The 9,520-nt window shown below is 30.7% G+C and overlaps 1 non-coding gene across 1 annotated transcript; it reads right to left on the bottom strand.

The window, feature by feature from the left end:
* Positions 1–8,944: 8,944 nt before the first annotated feature.
* LOC131176097 (small nucleolar RNA R71) lies at positions 8,945–9,051 on the bottom strand. The gene has a single exon (XR_009146225.1). It is a non-coding gene; the product is annotated as a small nucleolar RNA R71 (small nucleolar RNA).
* Positions 9,052–9,520: the final 469 nt, after the last annotated feature.

The following is a 9,520-nucleotide window of genomic DNA, read 5'->3' as shown; positions in this document are numbered from 1 at the left end:
CTCATTTCTTATTCAAATTGTAAAATTATTCTCTCTGTACCTAAAAAATCATTCTATTTACAGTGAGAAAAATAATTCAATTTGCACATAACTTGAGAGAGAAAAGAGAAATATTGACTAAGCTCTACACTATAACTGTTCAGGTCAGCATCTAATTGAAAAATCGACAATTAGAGATTCGATGGATTTTACTGTATAAAATTTAAAAATTGAAGGGGTTTTATATTACATTTTTAAGTTAAAGAACTATAATATTATACTAGATAAGTTCAGGGACGGTTGTCAAAATTTATCCCTCTATCTTATTGTATTAAGAGGCTACCACATATGCGAGATCATATTTAAAAAATTAATTACAATAAAAAATTGAAACAAATTAATAAAATATGATAAAAAATATTTAAACCTGTAAAATTAATTAATAAGCAAGAAATTATTGATAATATTTAAAGAAATTAACAAAAATTTATATAAATTAGTTTATTGCTTGATATATATGGGTACAAGGTATCCAAAATATTTAATCCATTCATATTTCAATTCAAAGAATAAAATTTACTGCAATTTCATATTTTTTTAATAATTTCAGTGTTATCAATATAGTAAAAACTCCTTTTTTTTAAATAGAGTATTGATTAATATTTACTTGTAGTAATTATATTGTAATTTTTTTTTCTCTCAATTGAGCACAATTTAGTTTACTCCGATTAACCTTAATAATAAATTTATGCTGCAATGCACATTTATTTTTTAAAATTGTAATTGTATTGAATTGAAAGTATGTCTATAATCATAAATATGACTAGAAAATGAAAATTGTTTGAAAAAATATTTTAGAATTATAACATAGAGTTAGAATTTTTATGGTATTTTTAATATTTTAATGTGGTAATAATATATTTTAATATTTACTGTATACTATTGTATATATACATAAATAAGCCCTATAATCGAATAAGGCCAATGTGATCTCATCCAAACATAATTAAGGCTTGGAAAAAGAAACCAAAAATTCACTTTCAATGTCAGGATGAACTATTATCTCCGATTAAAAGAATATTACTATTTTTGAATAACTGTGATAAGTGTATAATTAATATTTTTACTCTCATCACATTTAGTGTTTCTAATATATTTTTATGCCTAATTCAGTTGATTAAAGTATAATTATCAATTAGACATATTTCTAGAGAGTTTTTGGAATAATTATATTAAATTGAGAAATTTTCAGCATTTTCATTAATTTGACATTTGCTGAATTTTTCAGGTGTTTCTGAAGTTGTGGGTCTCCAAATCCAATGCTTTTTAATTCATTGAAAAGCTAAGTCAGAGTACTACAAATGACAAAAAGGGACCAAAGCCCAGATCAGTCTCCAAGGTTGTCAAAATTAGCTATGAATCTAATACAAAAGCCCAAACCTGACTTGTCACGACCAATTTTTGTATTTATTTTATATCTAGAGCTCCAGATGTCCAAATGAAGCAAACTAAGGCCCAATTAAACCTTAAGAACTATCTCTACAATTTCTATGAAGGGCTAAAGATAAAATTACGTTGTTTTGGTGGTTAACACAATTATTACAAAAACTCTCTAGAAATATGCCTAATTGATAATTATACTTTAATCAACTGAATTAGGCATAAGAATATACTAGAAATACTAAATGTGATGGGAGTAAAAATATTAATTATGCACTTATGAAAATTTCCCCACACTTAGATTTTGCATGTCCTCGGGCAACACCAAGCTAAACCAATCTAAAAAAAAAAAAAAAAAAAAATCTAAAAACAGACCTAAAAATTCCAATGACAACACAGAATTTGTACGCTATAAAACAAATGATAAGAAATCAAGAAGCATAACATATCATGAACCGAAAGTATCTTAACAAACTCATGTTGAAATTAATAAAAATTTATCTTTCAAAAAGTAGCTCACTAAAAATGGTAGATACTCACATGGCACTCAAATCACTCAAGTATTTAGGAGGGTTTAAAACATGCACTCAAATTCAAATCATGAAATGAAACTACCACACACTTGCTTATTCATCCAATATTTGTCACTTATTTCACATGCATAATATAAATCAAAAGGTCTTTAAATATGGTTGTAATTGGGCTAAGGTAAAGGTATGGAAATAAGGATAAATGAAGCTAAAGAAAGAACTAATAGAACATTGAAACAATCTTTATTTCTTCTATTCTTTCCCTTCACATATATGTCAATAAAGTCCAAAAATCCCAAAACAAATTTTTGTTTTTTTTTTACCATGTAGCATTAGCACCCATGTCAATTATTTCTTTTCAACTTTCTCTCTCTCTCTCTCTCTCTCTCTCTCTCTCTCTCTCTCTCTCTCTTTTGTTTATATATATATATATATATATATATATATATATATATATATATATATATATATATATATATATATTCAAGCATGAGTAAGCACCATCTTTCCACTTAAAAAAAAAAAAATCAATAAAAACTCACATACTACACCCCATACAATATTGTCAAAACCCAATTTATTGCATTTCAAATAGGATAAATTTCAACAATTATCCTTGAACTTATATAGTTGTAACATTACAGTCCTTTAACTTTAAAATGTAATATAAAACCCCTTAAACTTTCAAATTTTGCATAGTAAAATCCTTCTGACTTTCAATTATTGATTTTTCAGTTAGAAACTGATGTGAATAGCTCCCGCATAATACTTAGTCAACATTTCTCTCTCATCTCTTATGCAAAATGTAAAATTATTTTCTTTATGCATGAAAAATTATTTTGTTTATAGAGAGAAAAATGATTCAATTTACACATGGCTCGAGAGAGAAAAGAGAAATACTGACTAAGCTCCATGCTGGAGCTGTCCATGTCAACGTTTAATTGAAAAACTGCTAATTGGAGGTTAGAGGGATTTTACTATGCAAAATTTAAAAGTTGATAGGGTTTTATGTTACATTTTTAAGTTGAGGGACTGTAATATTACAACTAGATAAGTTTATGAACAATTATCAAAATTTATCCATTTCAAATACTCTATTAGTTCTCAGGTAGTAAAAAAGATAAAAAGAATAAGTTTTAGGCTCATATTCCAAGTTTTAACAAAGAAAAGGTATAATTTAAGCTCAAAGGGGCTCACTAAAGTCAATACATAAGGTTAACTTTTTAAGATAAAAATGGTTAAATCCTAATTTGCTTTTATCATTTTTACATGTGCATATAAATCATGTGACCTCAATTGGATTAAAAGTAAGTTCTAGAGTAACAAATCATGAATGAATAACACTCAAAAAAAATAAAGATCGACATATAAGAAGTCAATTTAAATCAAGGCTCAAAAGTCACACAAGAAATATTTCATCGTCCACCAATTTTAGCTTACCAACTAATCAAAATCAAAACTCAAGTTAATTACAAGCTTGAGTATGCAAGTTCATTGATTCAATCGTGTTATACATCTCTCAAACTTCATCAATTTTTTTTATAGCATGAAAACTCTACAAACCATTAAAAGTATGAAAACCTTTCCCCTACACTTAAAACTTACATTGTCTCCAATATAAAACCCAAATGCAAAAGGAAAAACATCCTAGAAAATAAAATAAAATAAGGGAAAGTAAACAAATTTAATTGTGGCTAACTAGCCACCCATGGGTTGGCCCCTAAGCAGCGCCTTTATTTAACGTCGTTAGCTCGACATAGCAAAGCTCCTTAATCCAAATAAATTGGGTTACTTAATTTGAGCTCCTCTAATGAATGCTCCTGAAACCCCTCATAAAATGGCTTGAGTCTATGACCGTTGACCTTGAATGCCTTGTTAGTTCCTAAACTTTGAATTTTAACTGCACCATAAGGAAACACATTAGTAACAATAAAGGGTCCAATCCAATGAGAACGCAACTCACCAGGCATCAGCTTCAATATGAAATTATACAATAAAACTTTTTGTCCAATCACAAACTGCTTTCTTAGAATTAGTTTGTCATGAAATGCCTTGGTCTTTTCTTTATAGATCCTAGAATTCTCATAAGCCTCAAGTTGAATTTCCTCTGATTCATGCAATTGTAATTTTCTTTCCACACCAGCAGTATCCAAATCCAAATTATAATGTCTAATAGCCCAATAAGCCTTATGTTTTAACTCAACAGGAAGGTGACACAATTTATCAAAAACCAACTTATGAGGGCACATGCCTATGGGTGTCTTATAAGCAGTCCTGTAAGCCCACAAAGCATCATCAAGTCTAACGCTCCAATCCTTTCTATTTGGCTTCACTATTTTTTCCAAAATAGACATGATCTCTCTGTTAGATACCTCTGCTTGCCCACTTGTTTGAGGGTGATAAGTTGTTGATATTTTATGGAAAACACCATATCTTCTTAATAATGCCTCAGCAGCTCTATTACAAAAATGAGAGCCTTTGTCACTAATCAAAGCTCTAGGGATTCCACATCTGCTGAAAATATTAGACTTGATAAAACCTACAACAACTTTAGAATCATCAGTTCTGGTGGCCTTTGCTTCCACCCATTTTGAAACATAATCAACAGTAAGCAATATATAAACAAAACTAAAAGACGAAGGAAATGGACCCATAAAGTCAATACCCCACACATCAAAAATCTCACAAATAAGTATCGGGGTCTGAATCATTTCATTCCTACGAGTTAAACTTCCTGTTCTTTGACATTGTTCACAATTCTTGCAAAACAAATAAGAATCACGAAATATAGTGGGCCAATAAAAACCACAGTCTAATATTTTTCTACCTGTTCTCTTGGGTTTAAAATGACCTCCACATGCATAGGCATGACAAAAGGTAAGAATATATTGAATCTCATTATCAGGAACACATCGCCTAATAATTTGATCTGAATAAAATTTTCACAAGTAAGGATCATCCCGCACATAATACTTAGCCTCACTTTTCAATTTCTCTTTTCTAGCTCTACTCAAATTAGAAGGCATAGTCTTAGTAACCAAATAATTTACCAAATCAGCATACAAAGGGATCATACCTTGCAATTTAAATAACTACTCATCAGGAAAAAATTCTCGCAAAGGAACTGGATCTCCTTGTGTCGCTAACTTGCTCAAATGATTTGCTACCAGGTTCTCAGCTCCTTTCTTATCTTTGATTTGAAGATCAAATTCTTGCAGAAGAAGGATCCATCTAATCAACCTTGGTTTTGCTTCCTTCTTTGTTAAGAGATACTTCAATGCTGCATGATCAGAAAAGACAATTACTTTAGAGCCAAGCAAATATGATCGAAATTTATCTAAATAAAAAACTATAGCCAAAAACTCTTTTTCAGTAGCAGAATAATTGCGCTGAGCTGAATTGAGTGTTCTGGATGCATAATAAATCACATGAAAGAGCTTCCTAACACGTTGCCCTAAAACTGCTCTCACTGCATAGTTACTCGCATCACACATAATTTTAAATGGCATAGTCCAATCAGGAGCCTGAATAATAGGGGGTGATGTCAATGCAGACTTCAACTTGTCAAAAGCCTCCTTGCACTCTTCACTAAACTCAAAAGAAACATCTTTTTATAAGAGTCTAGACAAAGGCAATGTTATCTTAGAGAAATCTTTAATGAACCTGCGATAGAAACCAGCATGACCAAGAAAAGAGCGTACTTCCCTCACAGTTGTGGGGTAGGGTAAGTTCACAATTAAATCAATTTTAGACTTATCCACCTCAATACCCTTATTAGAGACAACATAACCCAAAACAATCCCCTGTTCTACCATAAAATGACACTTCTCGTAATTCAAAACAAGATTTTTCTCAATGCATCGCTCAAGAACAAAAGTTAAATTATATAAACATGCATCAAATGAATCACCATACACAGTAAAATCATCCATGAACACCTTAATTTTGACACCCCTGACCCGACTATAGAATAGCCGAGCAAAGTGTGCTACATTCGATGCCGGAGCACTCTATCTTATCTTACTTTATTCCTTTAATAATTTGATCTCGTTATATTTTAATATCACTTATTTTTAGATGGAGAAACCAGTAGAGTTTTTTCTATTTTATTATCAGTTGGCGTATTTTACTATTCACCTGCTTGAAACTTTTAATAATATTTTACAATAAAAATATCATTCATGCTCATCATATTCATCTCACATTCAATTCTTGTAATTCACATACTCATTCGTATATCTCAATTTCATATTCATTTCCATGTATTTCCATTCATGCACAATTTATATATATATATATATATATATATATATATATATATATATATATATATATATATATATATATATATATATATTCTCAAGTTTCATTAATTTACATGATTTATAGACTGATTACATAAATTCATAATTTACATGATCTATAAATTAATTATAGTTCCATAATCTATATTTCAACATACAATTCATAATTTACATTACAAATAATAACTAATTATAATGTACAAAATACATAATATGATCTATATGGGCCCTATCTATATGCATTGCTAAGGAGGTGACAACCTTGAACACTCTGCAGATCAGAACTCCAAAATCTCTGTTTGGTATTCGCTGGGCTTTAACTTCAGTACCTGCGCGAGAAATCAAATCCATCGCTGATACATACATTTTGCATAGTCATTTAGGTTTAATTTCATAGCCATTTTATTTGATTATTAGTCACTTTTAGCTAATTTCATTAGTTATTTAGATAGTTTTTCATTATTGCCAATTTTTGGATTAATTTGTAATTTTACTTTGTTTTGTAGGTAAAATGGTGTTTTTGACGGACTAAAAAGAAATTATACTTTTGAGGAGTGATTTTCATAGCCAAAGATGTCAAAAATAAGTTTCAAAGTTGAAGTATGCATTGGCTAAATTGCGCATAACTTGCCACATAAGTTATGCAGTTCTGCATAAGGAGAAGAAACAATGTCCCAAACACCTACCGAAATCTGCATAAGTTGCCGCATAACTTATGCAGATTCATGCCTCCCTTATGCAACCTCACGGAATCCTGCATAACTTATGCAGTCTTGCACCTCGCTCATGCGATTTAAATCTGACAGAGAGCCGTAAACCACCGAATCGCATAAGGGACTGCATAACTTATGCAGTCCCACAAAGACTTCATAATGAGCTGGCATAAGATTCCCTCAGAAAATCACACCTCAAACACACCATTTTAGGGCTCCTTGTCAGAAAAAGTTATAAATAGACCCTTATCCCATTTTAGAAAAGAAGGGGAGGAAAGAGAAAAGGAAAAGAAAGAGGGCAGTAGCTGAAGAGTCAAAAACGTCACCCACACCATTTCTAACCAGATTTGGAGTTTTCCTTCATTTCTTGCATATTTCTTACCTTTCTTGTATTGGGTTTCTTAGTTCTTAGCTTAGATTAAAGTTTTATTTCCATATTAACTCAGAATATCTTGTAAATATTATGGATAGTGAGTAGTTTTCATTAGATTCTGGAGTTGGGATGTAATATTTGAGATATTTTGTGGATTTTAATTGGGTAATCCATATTTTGTGGTCTTAATGAGTTTTATTCATTTCTTGTGTGCTCAATGACATGCTTAGTGTAGGATCACATTAAGTGATGTTCTTAATCCATGGTTGAGGCACTGAAAGGAGAAAGCCTTGTGAAGAAATTGGACTTAATTAACTTAGATATAGAAATAGACTAAGGATTAAGAGGATTTACAGATTAATTAAGGAACTTAATGGGTCTTGATTAACTTTAACTCCACGAAAGTAGGATTAGATTGATTAAGGCACTCTTTGTCCCAATCGAAAGGGTATTCAAAGGATTTAAGAATTAATCTCCTTAAAACCCATAATTTCCATAAGATTGGATAACCAATTTAAAAATCCCAAAATAGCTTGAATATGAACTCTCAAACTCCGGAATCGCCTTTTTATCATTATTAATTTCTAATTGAATTTAATTACTTGCCACTTTAAATCTTGCCATATTTCAATTTGCTTATTTTAATTTGATGCAATTTTAGTTAAATCATTACATTGTTGAATAGATTATTGATTTTGCATAAATAGATTTCATACTTCAATATCCATTAATTTATTGCTTTAATTTCAAAAATAGTTCAAATTAGTCAAATTTTTATATAAAAAATTCAATCATTAACACAACTTCTCATGGGAACGATATCTTTTCTATATTACCTGTACGACCCGTGCACTTGCGGTTGGGCCACATCAAGTTTTTGGCGCCATTGCCGGGGAGTTGTTTATTTAAGATTGAATTCTTGATCATTTTAGTTATTTATAGTTTTATCTTTGTTATCTTTTCATTTTGTGTTTGTTTGTTCTTTTTAGTTACTCTTAATCTTTTATGAGAAGGGCTAGAAGCACAAGTGACACATCCTTATTGTTTGATCCTGAAATTGAGAAATTTTGTAGAGCCAACAAGAAAGAAACTAGAAAAAGGAAAGAAGCCTTGAGAGAAACTGAAATTGAAGCAGACATGGCTGATGAAAGAATTAGAATTGGTGGCGTTAATGCTGGAAATGATCGAAACAATGAAAATGTAGCCCAAGGTGAAGAGGTTGTAAATGCTAATGTGCCTAGGGGAAGTATGATGGATCATGCTTTTCCTCATTTTGATGACTTGAGAGAGAGTATAGCAAGACCAAGAATTGATGCAAATAGTTACAAGATAGATTTTGGAGTTCTTCAAATGATTCAAAATTCCCAATTTGGGGGACATCCTTCTGAAAATCCACACACACATCTAAAGAAGTTTGCTATGATTTGTGATATGCAAAAACAACCAGGAGTATCTGATGATGCAACAAGATTGAAGCTATTCCCATTCTCTTTGAAAGATAGAGCATTGGATTCGCTTGATTCTTTACCTCACAACTCCATTATAAATTGGGAGCAACTCAGTGATGCATTTCTTGCACAATATTTTCCACCTAGAAAAACTCAAGAATTGAGGAATCAAATGACAGCTTTTAGACCAAGAGAAGATGAAACTCTTTATGAGTCATGGATGAGATGGAAGGAATTAGAGAGACAATGCCCACATCATGCCATTCCAAAATGGATGATAAATCAGAATTTTAACACCAATGTTACTCCTGCAATTAGAGGGTGTTGACCCCACAAGCTCAAAGGAGCATAGATTTTGATGATACCAAAACTCAACTAGAATCAAACTAACATTGTTTTAAGTGTTGTGCATCTCAAAGAAAAAGACACAAGATTTCATGATGGATTCGTGCTTCTAAAGAAATGATGACATTCTAAAGATAACACAGGATGAATCAAAGGAGATAAAAGAAGAAAAGGTTACCTTCCAAGGCTTCATTGAAAATCAAATTTGAAGGTACATATAGTATAGAAGTTAAGTTTTATTTTTAGGATTACTTGTGAAAAGAATTGAGGAGTAAAAGTCAATGATACTTATTTTCAATCTCTCAAAAGATTTTTCTTTTAAATATCATTATTGGTCTAAAAGTATTTGACTATGATTTGGTGTAAAGTTTTATAGTTTTGAAAGTTA

Source organism: Hevea brasiliensis, chromosome 18 (assembly GCF_030052815.1).
Source record: "Hevea brasiliensis isolate MT/VB/25A 57/8 chromosome 18, ASM3005281v1, whole genome shotgun sequence".
Lineage (NCBI taxonomy): Eukaryota > Viridiplantae > Streptophyta > Magnoliopsida > Malpighiales > Euphorbiaceae > Hevea > Hevea brasiliensis.
This window is presented reverse-complemented; position numbering and strand designations above follow the sequence as displayed.